The 22,382-nt window shown below is 51.6% G+C and overlaps 1 long non-coding RNA gene across 1 annotated transcript; it reads right to left on the reverse strand.

The window, feature by feature from the left end:
* Nucleotides 1–3,729: 3,729 nt before the first annotated feature.
* LOC120220854 lies at nucleotides 3,730–21,778 on the reverse strand. Its single transcript, XR_005525679.1, has 2 exons — nucleotides 21,655–21,778; nucleotides 3,730–4,051 (listed from the first exon to the last, which is right to left on the reverse strand). It is a non-coding gene; the product is annotated as an uncharacterized LOC120220854 (long non-coding RNA).
* Between the last annotated feature and the right edge of the window lie 604 nt (nucleotides 21,779–22,382).

Below are 22,382 nucleotides of genomic sequence, written 5' to 3' on the forward strand. Positions count from 1 at the left end.
CAGAGCCTGGAGCCTGCTTCTGAATCTCTATCTCCCTCTCTCTCTCTGCCCCCAACCCCCCTCATGCGTTCTCAAAAATAAACATTTTTTAAAAATTAGGGGCGCCTGGGTGGCTTAGTCGGTTGGGCGTCTGACTTTCGCTTAGGTCTTGATCTCGCGGATCGTGGGTTCGGGCCCCGCATCGGGCTCTGTGCTGACTGCCAGCTCAGAGCCTGGAGCCTGTTTCAGTCTGTGACTCCCTCTCTCTCTGACCCTCCCCTGCTCACGCTGTCTCTCTCTCTCTCTCCTAGAAATAAAAATATTTAAAAAAAATAAAAATAAAAATTAAAAAAAATTAAAAAAAATTCCTGATCCTGTCCTGTAAGACTGCTCCCAGCTCCCCTAATCTCCTTATTCTTCCTACTTCTTGAATTCCCAAGCTCTAATGGTACTGGCTTTTAATTCTTCGAGCGCTTTAGCCCCAGGACCTTTGCACATGCACTCTTAACCCCAAACCACCTCTGAAGCTTCCAGCTAGCTTACACACCTGTTGGCCATTCCAACAGGGTTTCTTGTTTTCTGTCTCCCCCCCCCCCCCCCCCACTGATAAGTGTGCCTGGAACCCTATACCTGCTGTTAGATGCTTGCAGTATTAATCTTATAGCATGGACTCTTACCCTGTTTTATGGGTGAGGAAACCAGGGCAAAGAGAGGTTGAGTAGTTTTCCTGAACAGTCACAGAGCTAGTGAAGTGCAGAGCGAGAATCTGAACCAAGAGCCAGAGACCGAGCAGCTTACTCCTGTCCTCATCTCTTGGCCTTCACCGGAGGAACAAAAGCCAGAAAAGCATCCTTGTCTCCAGCTAGGCTGGCTCAGACACAGGGCTGGGGGAGGTCCCCCTTCCCAGGACCCGGTCTGCCCCATGTGTCTACACAGCCTCTCCCTCACCCGAGCCAGGCTATTTCCCTACTCGAAAGGAGCCCTCCAGCCGCTCCCCTGCCCCCTTCCCAGCTGCCTGCTAGGGGTCTCGGAGCAGAACAATTCCACCAATCCATCAGGGGACGTCAGCCGCACCGAGCACTTCGGGGCATAAATCAAACTGCGAGGAGGAAAGGTTTAGGGAAAAGAAAAAAAAAAAAAAAAAAGGTAGCGGAGAGAAAAATCGGGGAAGGGGGTGGGGAGAGCACGATGGAAGGAGGGGGAAGATGAGATCAAAGGCAAAAATTCATCAGAGATAACGGAATTATTTATTTTTCCTGCTCTGGTCTCTGGGCCTTTGAGGCCTCCACACTGATGTATTTGGACATCTTTGGGCCGTCTGTTACCGGACCCCCCCCAGCCCCCCCAAAGACACGTCGCTTCCATCAGCAGCAGCCGCCGCCCCCTCCACGGCTGCCCACGGAGCCTTTTGAAGTGGGTCCTCATGGTGTTTACCCGCCTTCGCGAAAGAAACGTGCGCAGGGTGGCGGCAGCTGGCCCGGGTGGGGCCGGGGAGGAAGGGGTCCCCTCATCACTCACCAGCCTGTTTATTTGGGAGCCGGAGTGGTCCTTTCTCCAGTTATTACTCAACGTCCTCTGCAGGGCAACCCACCCTCATTCCAGAAGGTGAGGCAGGAATAACAAACACACGGCCCGCCGCTAGACGCACCCATCTCGCCTGGGCCCCGCGGCGCACTTGGCTTTCACAGAAGACATGGCGACGAAGGCCCGGAGGATGCCCGGCCGTCCCCAGGAAGCCTGGCCTGAGCACACACCAGGAACCAGGGCACTCACAGACACGCGAGCTCAATCCTCAGAGCCCCCCCTTTTCCTACAATGGCCTCAAAGAACACAGGCAAAGCTCAGTAGAGCTAACACACAGGAAGCCCCGCATCGATGGTGTTCAAACTCTGGCAGTTGGTGTAAGGCTACATGGGATGAGCGTGGTCCCTCCTCCTAAAGTATCTGTCCTAACCACGTCCCGTTTTTAGTTACAGCTTGCGACGTGATCTCGTAATGTTTTAGTGGGACGACAGACCGGCTAAGAAGTGACGGGCCGAGAAGTCAGTGGTCTGAAAGGCTGATGAATGATGGTGCTGCGGAACGCAGTGGTCACGTTCAGAGAGAAAACCCATCTTGCCTCAAGTCATCGGGTCGATTAACTGCGATACTGAACCGGGCATGTGGACGAAGACTAGAGTCGGATGGCTGAGCCTAAAAATCCCAGGGCTGCTGCCTGCCAGCCACGTGCCCCCGAAGCACAGACACCCCGGCTTGCTGGCTCCCTCACCAGCGAGAAGGACAGAAGAGTTCCTTTCTCCCAGAGGTTTTTGTGAAGACTCAATGGGTTTGTCTACTAAATAACATTTATACGACACGACATGCACATCCTCAGTGATCAATAACACACTTGGTTGCTTTAAGTCTCAGGGTAGGCCTAGGAGATGGGTGGGCACTGTCGTCCCCATTTTACAGATGGGAAAGTTGAGGCTCTAGGGTCAGGTTACACAGAACAACACGGCCAGCGCACCCAAGAGCAGCAGAGATACAGAGGGTGAAAATGAAGTCTCCCATCTGGGTCTTCGGAAACTGTGCATAATCGTAATGTGTGGGTGGTTTTGCTTTACACCCCCTGGGGCGGGGCACTTCAGAACGCAGATAAGCAGGCAGAGAGAGGACTCTTCTGGAAGAGGTCTAGGAGACTGTAAAGGCACTTGGGCTGTGCATCGGGGGTGGGGAGGTGGGCTCTGGGATCTCTCTGCTCTCAGAGCGTGGAGGGGAGCCAATCTGGGCTCTTGAATCTCCTGCCAGGAAAGGAATGAAGTCCCACCAGACCCTGGCTCTGGACCTCAGGCGCCTAGAAGAGCCAGGAGATAGCGGTGCTCTCCTGGGAATGCGCAGGTGAACCCAGGCCACCCGTGGGGGTAGAAAGTCTCACGGGGGCTTCTCGTCTTTTGGGGGAAACCTAGAATGTGCTGCAGCAGGCCCCCCCACAGAGACTCTGCAGCGCCCCCAGGAGACCCACGCCATCCTGATTGGCCTTACAAGTCTTGTCCCCAGTACCAGGACAACAGGACCAGCTGGCATTAGGCCAACTGGCTTTAGCACTTAATTGTAATATTTGGCATCTTCACTCTCCCCGGCCCTTAAAGGCGCCCCAGAGTGCATGGAAATAAGTGCTTCTCAAACTTCTCACACCCGGCATCCAATCTGATCTCGGAATCATCTCACACAGGCAGCAAGGCCAGAGGTGGCCAGTAGCCCGCTTGTGACCCGGACACACACAGGCGATCCTCCGAAGCTCACCTTCCCGTTCTTGCCCCCAGACCTGCTGGGCTTGTGCCCAGGACGAAACTCAGTTGCTTTTGGACAGTGTAGACAAAGACTCCGGGACCCGTACCACCAGAGCTCGGAGGCAGAAGTGGGGGGAAGGCTGGTGCCGGGGAGGCGCAGCCTGCTTTTGATTAAACAGCCATCATTTACTTCCGGCAGGAACAGCGCTGGGGAAGGCGGAGTGGTCGCGGGACCGCGGGCTGGCGTGGGAGCCGCCGGTCCTGGCGGCCCAGAGAATCACCCTGCACTTCTGTCGCCTCGACTCCGTGTGATGGTCCCGGCCAGGCAGGGGGACCTCATTAAATCCCCGCGCTGCTCCTCTGGAGGCAGATCTGTCGCAAGGTTTCCTCTTCCCGCAGGAAAATGCCCATCTCTAGCCCTTCAGACTCAGAATCCTTAGGAACCTTTTCCCGGGACAAAATCAGGATGGGACACGGCTTCCAGAGCTACCCCAGGTCTGAGTTGACTTACATTCCATTAGAGAGGCTCCAGTTAGAACTGAAGTCTCCAGGGTTACAGCCTTCTTCTTCCTCTTTTCCTAGCTCCGCCAGGGAGCTTTCCAGAGCAGTAGGTATGTGGTTCAAGGCTTTCTTCCACCTGCGGGACAGTGGTAGCTGTCGTATCAGGGCTTAACTGTGGCTTTGAGGATCCTCCCAGCATGGGGATGAGACGTGGGTGTTTGAAATCATTCATGTTCTACAGATGAGAAAAAGGAGGCTCACAGCAGCTCATGAGTTAAGTTTTCCTGAAATCCGTACCACTGTGGTAGAAACGGGGTGCAGAATTGGGACCCTAGAATGCATGCCCCAAAGTGTTGTGTAAGGACGTAATTCTACGGGCACAGGGAGCTCGCCCGTCGCCCCCACTGCAGAAGGGTGCTGACACAGGGGAAATCGGCCATGGCGTCTCAGGCTGGGGTCACCCTGGAGGGAAGGTCCCAGTTTCTTCATCATTGAAAGTGAAACTGAACTTTATTGTCCACCACTAGGGGGTGCTCTTCAGAGGGTGAACTCTGGGGGGTCCTACATCCACAGCTTTTTGTAATTCAAGGTATGCTCAAAGAAGCTTTGGTACCACCTTTTTACGGAGGTGTGGCCGTCTGGACAGATGCGTCGTCGGTTCTCAGCCTCACCTCGGGGTAGCCACCAGATCCTGGAGGGACCCAAGGGCACACTAGGGCCAGAAGCCCAGCCACCAGGCAGAGGCGTTGCGCTTCTCAGCCAAGGTTCTCAAATATACCGAGCTCAGAATCAATAAGGGGCCCAGTGTGGGTTCTCGTCCTTACTCATAAGCTACAAGCGTCTGACTTCTCAAAGTCCACGGAAAGCTTATCACCAAGCTTATGAGTATTTCTTTTTAACACCCACTTTGGTTTGGAATAGCTTCAGGTTTATAGAAGGGATACCAACAGAATACAGAGAATCCCCCCGCCCCATGCTTTTCACCCAGCTTCCCCTAATGTCTCGGGTTCCCATGCGTACGTTGGTCAGAATTAAAATGAACACTGGAGCGTCACTATCCATGGATCGCTGGAACTCAGAGCCCGGAGTGTTTCCACTATAGTCTTTTCCCTGTCCCAGGATCCAATCCAAGGTACCACACTGCATTTAGATTTTTTTTAAAACAACCTCCAACGACACTTCCTAAATAAGCCAAATCACACAAAAAGAAAAAAAAGTGCCCTGTGATTCTGGTCCATAGTCCTCCAAACCTGCACCATCCAATATGGCGCCCACTCACCAGTGAGACGATTTCAGTGAATGGAAATTAAAGAACATTCACGTTCCTCAGGCAGACACTGCACTCTGGTGCTCAGTGGAGTATGTCAGCACACTGGCTGGGGCTCAGGGCAGCCAGAGATACAGTACACACCGCCGTTATCAAGCAATGCTCTAGTGAGCAGACTGTTCCGGATCTCTTCCATGTATTTTCCTACAAACATACCTAAATACATACCTCTAGTTTTTTTTTTTGTTTTGTTTTTACACGAAGACCATAGACTATTGCATATCACATAGCATCTCTACCTGCTTTTGGAGATCATTTCCACATTGCAGCAACCATCAGAGACGAGGCCGATTAACACGTACCAGAGTGGTCCATAGTGTAGACTGCCATTTTAGGGGCCATCCCCTCTCGATGGGCACTTAGGTTGTTCCCGATTTCCTATTGCAAAGAAGGCCTCAGAGAACATCTTTGTTCCTTCTGAGAGTGCCCGAGGCCGACTTAATTCAGGGCACAAGGACTTTGGCCAGTGGGATAACTCCCACTGAAAAGATCTTCCTGTACCATCAGGGCTGTGCGTCAGGCCATGACTGGGCTCAGGGAGATGGACGCAGACCAGACTCCTGGCCCCGCTGCAATGTGGGCACGTGGCCAGGATGTCCCAGGGGGCGGGAGTGTTTCAGGCTGCCATTGAGAGGTGTGAGAGACACCACCCAGCTGTGCCCAGATCCAAACAATGCGACAACCAGACTAGAAAACCACATCCAGCCAGTATCTCAGGATTGGAGTTATGTGGTTTGATTGGCAAATACCAGCTACACAGTAAGAAGTTACCAGTAGTTGGTTCTAAGGAGGTAGTTATATACCAGCAGAGCACAAGCACTTTAATACCATTTAATCTATCACGGCTCCATTAGGTAGGTTTCCTGTTCATTTTTAGAGATGGGGAAGTGGAGGTGGAGGGAGGGTTGGGGGAATGTCACAGTTGTTTCTATAATTCTGGTAAGTGGCTCAACGGGGGACACAAACCCAACATCGAGCCTGCAGTCCTAGAAAATTCCCTGTGGGAACCAACCTCTTAGGTTACTCACTGATTCGTAGTAATATACCAAGGCTAACTGCTTAGTTCTAAGTTCCAGACCTCGCTGAAATTTTTAGCAGTTTCCCCTTCTGCCCTCGGGAACGGAGCTGTGCCCTCCAGCCCAGGCCTGTCTGAGGCCAGACTTTGACCAGACCTTGAACTGGTCAGCTCACCTGGGGGGGTTGTGTGCGTGAGTTCCTAGTCTCTTTTGCTAACATGTGCAAGTAGGGGCTCAAAATTAAAGGTTTCAGGAACTAGAAAAGGCTTCTGGGTAGTGACATTAGAATCAGGCCTCAAGTGGGGGGGCGGGGGGCGCCTGGTGGCTCAGTTGGTCAAGCATCCGACTTCCGCTCAGGTTATGATCTTGCGGTCCGGGAGTTCAAACCCATATCAGGCTCTATGCTGTCAGTTCAGAGCCTGGAGCCTGTTTCGGATTCTGTGTTTCCCTCGCCCTCTGCCCCTCCCCTGCTCATGCTCCGTCTCTCAAAAAAAAAAAAAAAGAACATTAAAAAAATCAAAAAAAATTAGGCCTTAAGGACTGGGGGACTGGGCAGACTTTGGGGGGTGGGGTATGGGAATTCCCACCAGTATTGAGCAGAGACCTCCTATGGGCCCATGTCCCCAGCCCTCTCTCCCCCAAACAGCACAGCTTTCGGCACAGAGAAACGTCTTACTTCATGATTGAGGAATCCCAGGCCTCAAGACTTTGGATGCCCGGTCTGTTGTCCTGATCAAACTCAGCCGGCAATCCATCCATGTGGCTCAAATGTGGGGTCTGCTCATCCTCTGAAGCACGTTTGCTCTTGCTGGCTGCACTGCACATGTGGGAGGGCCCCTCCACGTCCAACCCAGAGACCCCAAACCCAGATGGATCTTTGAGATAGCCAAAGGCCACAGGGCCCACCTGTAAGGCCTCTGTCCCAGCTGCCTCACGGCCGTCGTCATAGGGAAAGAAGGATTTGACTGTGGTTTCAATTCTTCCCCCTCATTCATCACAGAGGGCCTCTAGCAGCGCATGCCAGCCGAAGATGGCCTGCTAGAAATGGGGTAAGGTTACATCAGAAGCCCCCAGGATGCTTTCAAAGCATCCAGAGGCCCGGGCTCCACCCCAGACCCACTGAAGTCGGTCCCCTGGCCTCTGGAGTTTTACAATCTCGTCAGTGTCTGAGCCAAAGCCAGTCTGAGCCATGATCTTGAGTGGATTTCCTGGCCTTTTATAGGAATGTTTGTGGAGAGAGGCGTCCTTAAGCTCTTAGGGACTGAACTCAGATGGTACAGCCATCTCGCTTTTGGCATCACACCGAGGGGGTTACTATTGGGGGCAAAGCAGGTCCCATCCCTTACTAGGTGGATGGAAAGCGACACATCCCATAGCAAACAGACAAGGATGATTCGATACTTTGCCAAGTGCACAGTGAATAACTAGAGATACGCACACTTAGCTTCCACAGGACACTTCTGTATACACACTGTCTCCAAATGTACACGCTGCCTTCATTCCAGCACCGCTTGCTTCTGGGCACGCATGCAGAGCCTCTTGCATTCAGAACACTCAGGCCCTGAACACTGCATTCGTGAATTTTCTGGATTTTGAAAACCTGACCTTTCGTCGGTCAGTTGTATTTGCTTATGATACCTCGGTACCTAAACTTTCTCTCACATTAGAGTATCCCCCCTCCCCCGACCAAAGCAACATGCATTTTGAAAATAATTAGTCCCCTCTTGATTACAATTCACCAGTTCTACAACCCAGAAGAATTCACTGCTATCTTGGCATGCAGCTTTGTGGAATTAGCTGGGGGGAAGGGGGGAGGGACATTGCTTCGGGGACATTGGGCAATTCCTGAGGACATTTTTAGTGGTCACACCTGGAAGGGTCTGTAGGCATTGGCAGGTAGGGGTCAGAGAGGCTCCTAAACATCATGGACAACACTCAGAACAGCCCCCACCCCCACCCCACTCCAGTGAATGATCCATCTCTGGGGATCAGTAATGTCGAAGTGGAGAAACCTTATTCTAGATCTATTCTGTGTATGCACACGCCTTGTATGCACACGCACACACACCCACACAGGGGCATATTGTAACGGTCTTGAACTGTTGCAATTTTGTGCCTAGAGGACATCTATGCATCATTGTTGCCTGCATATGCATATATCGTAAAGCATTTGGAAAAAAATCATGGAAACCATCTCCCACCGATCACCTACGTCTTCGCCCATTTATCTGAGGATTTCTCAACTCCTGTCATCCAAGCTATTGCAGATGGGTCTCTTGTATCAAAGAGGAGACTCCAGAGCGGCCAGCTCAGGTGGTCAGAGCCATACCGTGTGGTTGCCTGCCTACAGGCTCGCTGAGACCTTTGTGAATCCTTTCGCCTTGGAGGACTCTCTCTCCAAGGGCCGGGCCTGTGCGCAGAGCTCTGGTACAGAGCCGCTCTGCGGGTCTTCGGCCTGGAAGCACGCATGAGTCATGGCTTTGAAATCCACCTCAGATGCCAGCTGAAAACAGAGGCTTTGCATAATCAGGTTGACAGATGACGGCGGGCCTGCCCTGCTAGGGACAGGCCCATCCATATCCCGGGTTAAAAGAAATATTGCGTTTTTCAAGAGGAAAGAAACATATTTAAGAGATAAAGGGAGGGAGGAAAAAAAAAGAGGTTTTCGGCCATTAATTATAATAAAACACAGGGGGAAAAATTCACTTTAAAGGCACGCTAAAGCCCTGTAATCTTCAAAGAGATAGGGAGGCTCAGATGCCCGGGAGGAGAGAAACGTCACCAGGAGACGGCCATCTCCAAACAGTGCAAACAGCCAAAGTGAGGGCTGGGAACTGGTTACATCGCCGCCTGAGGTCAACCCTTGCCCCCCGAGGGGCTGCTCCGAGCAGAGCATGTGCAGTGGTGCGGTGGTTTCCAAACCGACCCCAGGATCCTAATGCCTGAATGTCCACCACTGTGCTCCTGCGCTCCAGCTGCCTGTTGGGACCCTGTGCGTTCAGGGCAGAGTCCCGGCTTCACGCCATGGGATCACGGCCATGTGAGAGCGCACTCCAGCCTGGCAGCCTGCGGCCGCAAGAGGCCCCAGCTGCAGGATGTCGCGTCCAGGTTTCCTGTCTGTCTGAGCCAAACACCATGCAAGTCTCTGAATCAAACCCTGCCGTAGCCGGTTGGTCTAAGGCTTTCAATGGCCTCCCATTGGCCATCTCGAGGGAGGCGACGTGAATTAATGCCAGGATGTTAATGGCTAAATATAGTTTGTTTATCCAACGAATGCCTGGCTTGATTGCATAATCCACAGGGTCAGAAGAAGCCGCCAGTTTTACTGGGATGGGGCGGGGTTGGCGAGGTACGGGTACCGGATTAGGGAAGGACTTTGCTGTTCTTGGTATAAACCCCACTAGAAAACACACTCCTCTGGAACATCCTAGTTCTTCCCCACTTGCAAGCCCTTCCCAGGACATTATAAAGGTGAGCGCGTGGAGGAAGAGGAACCCTCGATGTGCCGCTGGTGGGAATGCAAACCGGCGCTGCCACTTTACAAGACAGTATGGAGGGTCAAAACAAAACTACTACTTCAACAAGATGTAAACCCCTATGCTTATTGCAGCATGGTTTATAATAGCCAAGATATGGAAGCAATATTCATTAATAGACATGTGGATAAGGAAGATGAGGCGTACATAGAATGGATTATACGACATAAAGAGATTATGCCCCTTTTGACAACATGGATGGACCTAGAGGGTACTGTGCTGAGTAAAATAAGTCTGAGCAAGACAAATGCCATAGGATTTCACTCGTGTGGAATCTAGAACGCTAAGGAGGGGCACCTGGGTGGCTCAGTCGGTTAAGCATCTGACTACGGCTCAGGTCATGATCTCACGGTTCGTGGGTTCAAGCCCCGCGTTGGGCTCTGTGCTGACATCTCAGAGCCTGGAGCCTGTTTCGGATTCTGTGTCTCCCTCTCCCTCTGACCCCCCCCTTGCTCACGTTGTCTTTCTCTGAAATAAAGAAATTTTTTAAAAAATTTAGAAAGCCAAGGAACAGAAAAGTAGAATCAGACCTATAAATAGGTGATGGTTGGGGGGGGGGGGCAGGGCTGGGAGTACGGAAAAAATGGGTGAAGGGGCGTAGAAGGCACCGGCTTCCTGTTATGAAATAAAAGAGCAGCACAAGAATAAAGGCACAGCATAAGGAACATGCTCAATAGTGTTGTAATAACATTGGATGCTGACAAATAGTGGCTACCCCCGTTCGAACAGCAAAACAAACTTGTCACCCCACTGTGTTGTATACATGACCCTGTAACATTATGCAAGTACGCTCCACTCAGAAAAATTAAAATCTTAGGGGGCACCTGGGTGGCTCAGTTGGTTAAGTGTCCGACTTCAGCTCAGGTCATGATCTCAGAGCTCAGGAGTTCGAGCCCCACATTGGGCTCTGTGCTGAACGTTTGGAGCCTGGAGCCTGCCTTGGATTCTGTCTGTCTCTCTCTCTCTCTCATGCTCTCTTTCAAAAATAAACATGAAAATTAAAAAACTTTTAGAACAGTATTTTGGGGGGAAGTAAACATGCAAAGAGAAGCTTTCCAAGTTTTTCAATGGTTTTTTGTTGTTTTAAAGAAGACTTTTAATGACTCTTTTCTCCCCACCTCCTGAATCAACATATTTGGGAGCACCATGGAGGGGCAGGAAGGGTCTTGCCCCAAACACACCCTCCCTTCCAACATCCGCCTGCTACTTGCTCCCCAAGCAGGACTCACCCCTAACGCCTGCCTTTCAAACTGAAAGTCATACACCCATTAGAAACTTTAAAAGCAGAAGGATAGCAAATCCGAGCTCACTCTATATGGTATTATCCATAGAATATACTGTATTGCTTCAAGACCCTTTTGTTTTGGTTACTCACGCACACACGTGTGAGAAGGCTGGCTCAGGATCGGTGGGTCCGGATGTGGACTCCTTGGGACCCCGGAGCCTGTTTTCACATCTCTTTCCAATTCCCCATTCAATGGCTTCAAAACGCTCCTCTGAAATTGGTGGGCGTATTCAAACCATGGAAACTGGCGAACCAAACTCCACTTGTCCCCCCAGCGAGCTGGTTGTGTGTAAGCAGTGGCATAGTGGTAAGTGTTAAGGATGTGTGTCCCTCCTCTTCAACCGATGGTGGGAAAGGTATGTATCGTTGGTGGGTTTTCCGTGGAGGGGGCTCACTGGGGAGACCTCTCAGGAATAGCTCCTGGGAACTAGCTGGAGGGTTGGGCTTCTCCCGGGAGAACAGGGCTGGGATAAGGCTACAACACAGACTCGGGTGACCCCGTGGAGCACCTTGGGAGAACTCAAAGCCCACCCCGGTTTCAAGTGGGGTGAGAAGAGAGGAGTTTTATACCCTTCACAGACCCTAGTCATATGAACCTAGCCCTTCATAGACCCTAGTCCTTGACCTTGAATATAGGTTGCAAAGGGAATGGGTCCACTCCATGTCAGGCTTCAATCTCAGGGGCAGAGAGAAGTTCCCCGAGAACCACTGGTCTGTGGAACCATCAACAGCCAAAACCCACAGCACCCGTGGGGTATGATGGGCCAGTCTAGAAAAAGGATATTGGGTGGCACATTATGGCATCTACTACTTTGGATTCTAAAAGGGAAGAAGAGTCAAGAGAAGAGTTTATCATTTGAAGGACCTCAAGCTAGCCTACTGGAGAATGACAGATCACATGGCCCCGCTGTCCCTAGCCAAGATCATTCTAGACCAGTCTATAGCCAGTTGATTCCCAAATACTACATGAGAAAGCCCAGGGCTGCCTCCCCAAGCCCAGCTGACCAGAGATGCAGGAATGAGCCCCACTGAGATCAAAGTACCCACTCAGCTGAGTCCTAGCCTCAGTAGCAATAATACACACTTAGCTTTTTAAGCCACTAAATCTTGGAATAAGTTTGGCACAGCAACAGCTAACTGATACAAGGTCTGAGCAGATTATTCTGGCTGGAGCCACACTTAGAGAGGGAAGGATGTAGAGGTCTAGCTGAACCTCCCTAGCCTGTATAGGGGGTCTTTCAGCAAAAGGATGAACTGGATTCTGAAAGCAATGGGGAGCCATAGAAGGTTGTTGAGCAATAGAGTATCCCACCCCACAAGCGCTACCTTTCCAGAATCCAACTGTTCTGATCAACACTCTTCTGGCCACTAGAAACGGAACCACCCATGTGTGTAATCTATGGGCAGGAAACAATGTCCGGGCCTGCTGGAAGTCGGAAGACTGGCAGCGACAGGGTGATGGTCCATCTCCCTGTGGCCACATGGCCCCTCCTACATCCCCACAGGTCTATTCCATTCTGTTTCCCCTTGAACGACAGGAAAGGAGATGCCAGCATTCAAATATTTGAATACCTGCGGTGTGCAAGGCCAGGACTTTGCTGGTCACTACCTATTTGCCTTTGTATCGCGGTCTCGCCCTTCCCTCCACTCAGCCCTGCACACAAAGGCCATGGCAGGCTGCTTTCTAGACTCCTTGCCCATAGCCCATCCGACGGGAGTGTAGAGAAGGGAGAGCAGGCTGTTTCCCTCCCTCTCTCTTGTCCTGAGATTCTGTATTCTCCATTCTAAACCCCGTTGCCATCTGTAGCCCTCCCCGGTCACCAGCTACTGCTGGGGAAAGCCAAAGCCTTTCCAGATTCAACCCGGTGGCTCAGCCAAGGAAGGCGTAACGCTACTTCTTCCTATTGCCTCCTCCCCCACCTTCCTGCCTCCAGCTGTTGGTAATCTCTGGGTTGCCTCACCTTACCCTGTTTGCTCTCACATTATTATTTTTTTTTTTTTTAAGTTTGAGAGAACAGAGAGCACATGCAGGGGGTGAGGGGCAGATAGAGGGAGAGAGAAAATACCAAGCTGGCTCTGCACCGTCAGTATGGAGCCCAACACGGGGCTCAAATTCATGAACTCTCGGATCAGGACCTGAGCAGAAACCAAGAGTCGGATGCTTAGCTGATGGAGCCCCCCAGGCACCCCTGCTCTAATACCTTAATACGCAGAATCCATTCCAAAGCCCTTAAACTCCCTTGCATTGCATTCCCCCCACTCCATCCCCCCACCTGGGACCTTACTGATGGAGCCGCCATATTGGGCCACACAGGTATACACCTGCCTTTTCCTCAGTGTCCCCTTTGAATGACACAGCGCAGCAGTTCCATACCAGGTATTGTTCTACGTGCTGGGACATAGCAGCCGAACACAAATAATGAAATCCCAATCCTCAGGGAGCTCATATTCCAAGCTCTCCTTCCCATAGTGGAGGGGACCGCTAAACAAGTTCAAGGTCAGTTGGTGGTAAGTGTGAAGAAAAATAGAGCAGGAACAGGGATGGAGGTTGGGTGGCAGAATGGCCATTTTTAAAATATGCTAGAAAAGGTATCATAAAAGGGAGGAGGAAAGGCCTAAACAGTAAACCACATGAATGTCTGGGATAAGCATCTCCGCGGAGGGAACCTCAGGTTCAAAGCATTCTGCTGTCGGAGTCCGTAAGTAAGCCAGTCTTTCTCCTTTTACCTTCTGATCTTCTGCCTCCACTGGCTGAACTCAACTGGAGGCCAGAAAGCAAAGAGTACCTGGAAGGGACAGGAAGTGAAGCACGGCCGGTCCAGATAGCACGTGGAGACACGGAAACGGCGTTTGAGGCCCGTCTGTCATATAGCGGAACCTACTATGTGTGCGCATCAGGTCTCTCACTTGGAGAAAATGGAAGCCCTTCCCACGTGCGCACAGGGGAGCACCGCGTGGTAGTGCACTTCTCAGACCGCTTGTAGCTCGGCTCCAGGAAGGTGGGGAGCCAACAGATTTAGGATCAGCCTCCCCAGCAATAACCGAGCAGGGCAGGGGCACACAGGCTAGCCATTTCTGCCCAGCGCAAGAATTCGCTCATGCGTCTTTGCTGGTGAGCACTCCCGCTAGACTAACGCAGTCAGATCCGCTTCTTAGGCTGAGGCTAAACCTGACAAAATTTGTGTCTCTCCCCTCCCCCCTTCTCTTTCCCAGGTGTTATCAGGGGTGGGCTGTAAATGGTTAACCACGGGCTCTCTGATTTATAGCCAATTTGTGTGGTATAAATACTTCCACCCTAGCCAATTTCAAGCTGCCCTCTGAACACAGTTGGGAAGTGATATGAGCTCTAGCCGATCACTAGGAATTGCCCTTAATAAACGACTTTCCCTTTTATCTGCATCCCCTTTTTGAAAAACCAAAGGAACATGGGGCAGGGGTGGGTGCGGAATCTGAGAGTTCTACCTTACAAGCTTTCTCTCCCCAGATCCCGCCCATCAGCATGTCACATAAACTCTCGAATTCTATCCTGAATCTGTCTACGTCCTTTCTACTCTGATTGTTCTAGACAGAATAGAAGAAAGGAGCCCAGTTGGCTTCATCCATGGCAATAGAGGAAAATTTCAAGATCTTATTTTAATGCTTCTACTTCCTACTGCCCTGAGAATAAGAGCTAAATTCCTTTCTCTGACCTATGAAGTCAGTCATGATCCAGCCCCTCTGCTCTCTTCCCGGAGGGTCTACTATTGCTCTCCCCCAGCCATATTCGACCTTCCCGCTGTTTCTTGATGCCAAATTCTGTTACATCTTACCACCCCGCCCCCTTCTGTTCCCCTGACTTGGGATGAAGCTCTTCACTCCCGCTGCGGGGCTTCCTGTTCTTCATTCAGATCAACTGCCAGCCACCATCTTGGTATTTCCTTATGAGGAAGAAGGACTACACACTAGTGGGTTAGGAAAACGGTGGCGATTTATCGAAGCCAGGAGATCTAGATTCTTTAGATCTGCATGCTCAATACTTAAGACCAGGGATGGGGCCCAGCCGTTGCTTTGACATTTACTGGCTGGATTAACCAAGGCCGCCAAGCTGGTCCAAGCACAAGCTTGCACATGTATAGCTGGAATCCTACACTAGCCCTCGCTAATACAAGTTTCCAAATGCAGCACATGTGGCCTGCATGTTGCCCTGCAGCTCACCCTGAAGTTCACTTGCAAGTTCAGTGGGCAGCTCCTGTCACATGATCCTTATGCTGCTACCCGCCCCCACCCCCCACCCCCCACCTCAAGAGCCCTTTCATCTCTGAAGCACTTTCTCCAGCCATGGAAGCAGCTATAGTCACACGCGACAATTCAGAAGTGCTGAGAAGTTAACATCCAGAGTGACCCCGCTGGTCCAGGAGAGGTAGGGCTCGGTGGCTAAATACCCCCAGGCTCCTCCCTCCTGGGAGAACAATCCTGAGGTGGATTCTGGGCGGGATCTCAGGAGGTGCCCAGTAGGATAAATCCTAGTTGCTCAGAGTGGTCATCTCATTAACAGCCCTCTTAGTTTGGAGGCCATGCCAGAAAGGACGGAGTGGGGAAAGGTGATGATATTAACCCACTTGCACCCAAATCGCTGTCTCAGTTTGGGGCCAAATTTCTCTAAGCTGCTTCTAGCAGGAGCTGGTATGTGCGGAGCCCACCACGAAGCCTCACGGATTCAACTTCCAATGACTCTGGGTGCTAGACTTGGTCACTGCAGGGCAGTGCGGCAGTCAGACTCACGGGCCGACCATCTCCCGTGCAGCAAGAGCAGGTGCACCCAGGAGCCCTGGGAGGTGGGGAGCCACCTTGATCCACTTAGCCCTGGTCCGGAGATTGCAGGGCCCGCCCCCGCCCCCGCCCCACACGTGGAAGCCTTCAGACACAAGCCGGGTCCCCGCAGATTTATGGATTGTAATCTCCTGCCTTGATCCTGGGCCATTCGCTTGCAGCACCCTCCCTGCTTTGCATTCTCTACCTGCTCTGAAGTTATTGGGGCCTGGTGTGAATTTAGGGACAATAAAACCATCAAAGGGCTGGATCCTGAGAACAATCAGCTGAGGGGGGTTGCAATAAAGGAACATCCTGCCCAGGAAGGTGTGAGACTCGAAGGCAGGCTGGAGGGAGACCTCTAAGAGAGGTCTCTGGGGAGTCTGGCCCCATCCACACCTGGGATGGCTTAAGGTGCCATCTGGCCTGGAGACTGGCGGATGGGCCACATCTGCGGGAGCGCAGGTCCTTATCTCTCCAGGGCTCCCGGGAGAAGGCCACTCTGTCCTTTCCAGGACATCTGCTCTAGTGGCCAACGCACCAGGCAAGGCACCAAGATGCACTGTGTCTTCTAAACAAGCTCCTTTGCCCCAGGACCCTTGCACAGGATATCATACATTTTACCTCCTGGCCCTTGCTTCTCTCCCATCTCTCGAATGCAGCCAAGTAAGTGTGTGTTGCTCTGATACAGAATAAGTGGCCCCTGTCACAGCCCTCGGGAAGATTTGTTCTTGGAGGAAGGGCAAGGACAGCTGGGAAGCGAAGCAGCAGTGTATGGGATGGTGTGCAGCAGGGGGCTGCCCTTTAGAGGGAGTCCCCTCCTCAGGAAGGCTTTCCGGAACCTGAATGCAGAGAGAAGTGAGCCATGTGGGTGGCTAGGGGAAGTGTGTTCCCAGAGACCAACAGGCACATGCTTTGTCCAAGGACAGCAATGGGCCAGGTGTCTGCCATTTCCTTCCTCCACCTTCCCCGTCCTTCACCTCTGTTTCTTTTGTGTATACATTCCTTTTCCCTTAGGCAAGTTCTTCTCACATCACCTTTAGCAGTCAGCCCAGAGGCCACCTCCTCCAGGAAGCCCTCCCCACCATTCCAATCCCTCAGCTGTAGAAAGCTGCCTAGCCAAAGGTCATGCCTTGCTCTGCCATAGCCCACAGCCGGGGATATACCCAGGGGGTATATGCAGGGGGGTGTAATGGCCCAGCCATCCCTGGCACACCTGTGAAGGGTCCTCCAAGCTCCAGGGCTTCCGAGGCTGTTGCATTGGAACAGCTCAACCTCTCTCTCCTTCCAGGAGGGTGGATCCCAAAGGCACCTTTTTACTGAAGGTCACTTCAGTCTGCTTCCCAGGAAATAGGACCTGTGGCCTCTCCCAGTGGGACTTCTCAGTCTGTTGTAGCTACAGCCACAGACACAGATAGTCTCAACAGGACCATTTTCTCCATGTCCAGGGTGCTGGACACTCTGCAGACTTGGGATCATCACTTCGTTTCCCATGAAGATGCTCGGAGTTGAGGAACCTCCTCTCACAACCACCCTTTTCCTTGCTCCATAAAATGGGGAGAAGGGGCCCACCTGAGGGTTCCCAGCAGCTGAGAGGCACAGCCAGGGTCTGGCACCAAGCCTCTGTCCTCAGGCGAGCCAGGAAGTCAAGAGCTGTGATTGCCTATCCCCACCTCATCTCTGCACCTCTCACAGGTAACTGAGCCGGGAATGGACATTACCAGCCCCTTATCAGCTATTACCTAGTTCCTTCAGTGCCTTCAGCTTGTCCATTCTTCAGTTTCCTGGGCTATGGACAGAACTTCTTTCTGAGCTTCTCACTGCAGAGCCCACTCACCACCATCTGTCACCCAAGAACCTGTGCCCATGAACCAGCACATACCCTTTACAGAGGGGACCACAGATCCCTAGAGAGTGGTATGGCTTATTCTCATCTCAAAGCATTGGAACGGGCAAACTGCATCTCAAAGACAGGGAGTCGCCTCTACTTGCAGGAGCTTTGGTATCTAGGAGAAGGGAGACCTGGTTCTGGGGCCTGAGCCTGCCCGAGGGTCCCCGGGCTTTGCCAGTAAGCACTAGGATCAGAACCCTGGAGGCCCAGGGTGGGAAGAGATCAGCACATCCCTAGCACTTGCACTGGGGGCAGCTCCAGGTGGAAGAGGAAGCCAGCCACTGATTAGGGGCGATGATTTGAATCACAAGTCCCTTCCAGGACACGTGAATTTGGGCAAACTCCTTATCCCCATTTTACAGCCGAGAAAACAAGGCTTAGAAGCGAAGCCACTCCAGTCCCTTTTCTAGCATCATGTGGAGGAAGGGCCACTGAGTTGCAGCTTTTGTGAAGTACAGCTTTTCTCAGCAACCCCGTATCCATCTGGAACTCTGAGGTTGAGCAGTTACAGAAAGTGGTGCCTCCTTCTGGCAGCGAGGTGGTCTGCACGGAAAGAGGAGCTGTGACATCTCTATGTCCTAAGGAATCCTTGCTCCGGACATCTAATGATTGCTTTCTGTGTGAACATCTGATTGCCTGGCCTCTGTTTTGGGGATGCTCAGGAAGACCGCCAGTGATCGTTATTGGCAAGGAGAGATACAGGGCTTAGGGCCAGGCACATGCAGGCTTGAACCTTCTTTCCCTTACAAGCCTGTTGACTGTAGGGGTGGGAACTTCCCCTCTGAGCCTTTGTACCACTGTGATTGGAGGTGGAGTGCACTTTGTATCCTGGATCTTCTGCCCAGATACAGTGCATTAGTCATTTTTCCCCATGGGGTGGGAGGTAGACACCTCCACCTGGTTAGTTGGTGTTAACACTCTTGGGTGTAGATTCTCTCCCCCTGCTCACATGGCTGGCAAGTTAGTACTGGTTACCAATTCCTGTCCAGGTGGGCTTCTCAGGAATGCCTGGGCTTCCTCACAACATGGTGTGGTTTCCGAGAACGAGTGTCCCAGAAAGAATGCTAGGTGGAAGCCCTATTGCGCCTTAGGACATGGTCTTGGAAGATCCAGCATCGTTTCTGCCAGATTTTGTCTGTCAAAGCAGACACAAAGCCTGGACAGGTTCCAGGGGTGAGGCTGTAGACCCCGCCTCTTGACTGGGTCTGGCAAAATGGACAAGAAACATTGGTGTGATTGTTTTTGGAAAATGCAATCTGCCGTTCTGCTGCCATCCTGGGTTCAGTTCCCATATCAAGCATTTGAGGGACTACCTCTTAGCCTGGCACTTCCTCTTCCTTGCTTGGCTTGGAGCTGAGCACCAGCCTGAAACCACTAGGGAAATGACCGTGAACCATCGGGTGCCCTTCATGGCTCCTTCCCATCCCTCTTCTCACGCTCTGTGCACCTTCAACAAAGCAGATTCTCGGAGATATTAAGACTTGACTAAATACATACACCGTTCAGGGCTCTGGGCTTTTTACAGAGCTACGAAGGGGGCTGTAACTGTTGGATTAGGTGATGAAGGTACCTCTCAAGTTATTCCTGTCCTAGGAGTGCAGATGGAGTTCTAGAAGAGCTACAGATATTCCACAAGGGTTGGGTTAACACGGGGGCATCATCTGATGCATCAGCCAGATTGTCCAGAGGACTCAAGTTCTTGGAAGGGGAGGTGTGAGTAGGAGAATCCCCATGTGGTAGCCTGAGAGGAAGCTGTTTGGATGCCCTGCAAGAGAGAACCCTGCTGTTCAGCTGTAGGCGAGCGCAGAGCTGCAGCACCTTTGGGAGGCTTCACACCATCCCTGCTGTTGCCACAGTCTCCCTGGGAAGAACAGGTGTCCTAGGGCCCGGCCCTTTCTGCCCAGCGTGGCCCGTCTCTAACGGGCATTCTTTGCCCTAGAGCTCCCATTGGGCTCGTCCGGACCTTACTGGATCTGCATCACGACGGCAGGTTCTCCATCTTACACCGGCATCACCCACCCTCCCTCTACACTGCATTTACACCTAACTGCTGGGTCCTCTAGCAGGCAGCCGCTAACAAGCGGATCCACTCCAAAGGGATCAGCAAGGCAGCGGGGGTGGAACACAAGCGATCACAGCGTGTCTATTTCCACACAAATACCAGCAATAACATTATGCCCGGCTGTCCTGTCACACAGTCCCTGTTTAGCCCAGCCCCTCCCCCCCCAATCAGGGGCATACCCCATCCACCTGCCACGTTGGGGCAGGCCTGCTCAGGTGGCCACACTTGCCCAGGGAGGTTCCACCCCAGCTCCTCCCGTGGAATCTTTGGAGGCATAATTGCTGACCCAGGATGTGTTGGTGCTGAGTTTATCATGACGCTAAGTGCCAGCATTCTTCCTTCAACTCAAGAGCCAAAACTAATATAAACACCCAACTCCCCATTTGTTAGCCTAATGCCATCAGCAATCTGATGAGGCCTGACCCCATCTGAGTCTGATTTATGGCCTTACTAACAGATGCTACGGCTGAGAACAGAGCCAGGCATCTGGTGGAGGGGGGAGATGGTTAAGAAAATGGCAGCCTCCCCTCACCTTCGGGGGGACCCCACAGTCTTCTTTCCCATCTACCTGGCAAGGTCCCCAACTTCTTCATCTCTGAAGAGCAGAGGCTATCTATTTAGGGCAGAAAAAGACTGACGCATCTCCTCTTTTCTCGCCTAAGCCTGCTGACCTGGGGAGAAAAAAAAAAGCAATCGCAAAGCATGGGTCAGGGGCATAAGGAGGAGGTAGGTGAGGTCTCACTACTCCCTTCTCCATGATTACGAGGAGTCCTGGGTCCTCTCTTAGCGAGAATTTCATGGTAGGATTGCGGGCAGCGCTCCCACCAAGTCGGAAGGTATAGATGTAATTTTTTTTCTTTACAGTAAGATTTTTCCCCCACATACATGGAGAAATGCACACATAAGTATAGAGCTCAGTGAATTTTCATAGTGTGAATATACTTGTGGACAGCTGTAATTACACAAGTCACCACTAGGTTAATATTAACATTGGTTTTAAGGATCTGTTTAAGAGTTTGCCCAAGGCTTTTCCCTTCCTATATGGAGAAAATCTCACCTGGTTCATTTAAGTCTTATTTTGCAGGTATTTACCTGATAGAGAAGGTTTTCAGCCTAAGGAACCAGAGCTGGTCATAGCCTGGGGCCATCTACAATTTGGACCGTCTGACACCCAGGTTAGCAATTCTGCCCCTTCTCTTCCTCCCTTTCAGCCCCATCACACACACTGTTTGATGCCAGAGTTTGCTTTTAACTGAGGATCTAGATCAACCCAGGTTCAAATCTCTTCTCTGCCACTCTTAAAAGTGCTCTCTGCCCATTTCAAAGCTCAGGAAGTGGAGTCTAGTGGTTACATCTACACAACTTAGCTTTGGCAGGGCTGGGCACCAGGCAAGGTGACCACATGAGCAATGTAGGTCACTTGTTATAGGGTCCACTCTGAAGTTTGGGTGAAAGCTTGTAGGGAGCGGTCTCAGAATACACCAGCTGGGGAGCAAGGGGGTGGGGCTGGCAAGGAGGCACAGGTCTTCGTATCAAGCCAAGCCCACAGGGTGCAACTGGCTTGGTTCTACAGGCCAGCTCTGGAGACTGGGCAAGTCATCTCAAGTCGGCCTCATGGTGGTGAGGAGTTAGACTATTTATACTCCTGCACCCATCAGTCATCTGTTAAGGCACTCCTGGAACCTCCCACCCCGTGCACCCCAAGCCATCTGACACCCATCCTCGAGCCAGAAGATGCAGGGAAGTGCTAGCTGTTAGAAGTAGAGCTGCTTCAGGAACCAATGGGTCTGAACGTGGCACACACACACCAGGGGACTGAGACCACACTGAGCACCTGCCTCGTGCACACTAGGGCATGCTACAAGGACTGAAGAGATTTTCAAGATGCTAGATAATCCCTGCTATATAGCTCATTAAGAGGCCACTGTGGGATGGAGATTCCAGATCCCTGTGTCCTCACCAGCCTTTTGAGCCATAGGTTACTTGCACCCCCTTACCTGTGACTTTCATTGTAGAGAGCGCCACAGCTAATGAACGATGTTCCAATGAAAATTGAGCACCAAACTTACATTTTAAAAATCAGCATTGTTGGCAGAGATAATAGATGTTGAGTTTATGGTCACTTCTATGCCTCTCAGGTTCTCAGAGCAGCAAGAGAACAGTAATAGCTGCAGTAGGTGTGGTGTTAAGATCAGGAAGGACACCATCTCCTTATGACCAAGTCAGGCAAGAGAGTCACAGTAAGAGTTGAAAAAGGTTCCAAAGAGGCAGTGGCCACCCTAGAGCAGAGGTAGGAAGGATCCTACAGCATTCTAGATACAGAAGCTGTCCATCCTCATTATAGTTGAGCAAAGACCAAGAAATAGGCTGACCGCAGGATAGAACTGCGTGTGATCTGGCTTGCCTCCAAAGATCCATTCTTTCTACTATTCCTCACCCTGTTCTATGCTCTGAGAGGATCACCCATTTGTATTTGCCTGGAGGAGAAAGGAAAAGACATCCACTGCTTCTCTTACTAGAACCTGCAGGCACCACTCATTGGTTGTACGAGGAGAGAGGTTGGAGTATTTAGTCCCTTTCCTCTAGGTCCGTCTTTTAAGACTTCAAGCTCACCATCAGTCCCCAGGGGCATTGATTATTTCCCCTTTCTTCTGGGCTCTGAGAGGAAGGGGAGAGGAGAATGAGGTCCTCTGATGCTGACAGAGGGAAGATCATCTATTATCGG

Source organism: Hyaena hyaena, unplaced genomic scaffold (assembly GCF_003009895.1).
Source record: "Hyaena hyaena isolate Hyena2069 unplaced genomic scaffold, ASM300989v1 scaffold_0, whole genome shotgun sequence".
NCBI lineage: Eukaryota > Metazoa > Chordata > Mammalia > Carnivora > Hyaenidae > Hyaena > Hyaena hyaena.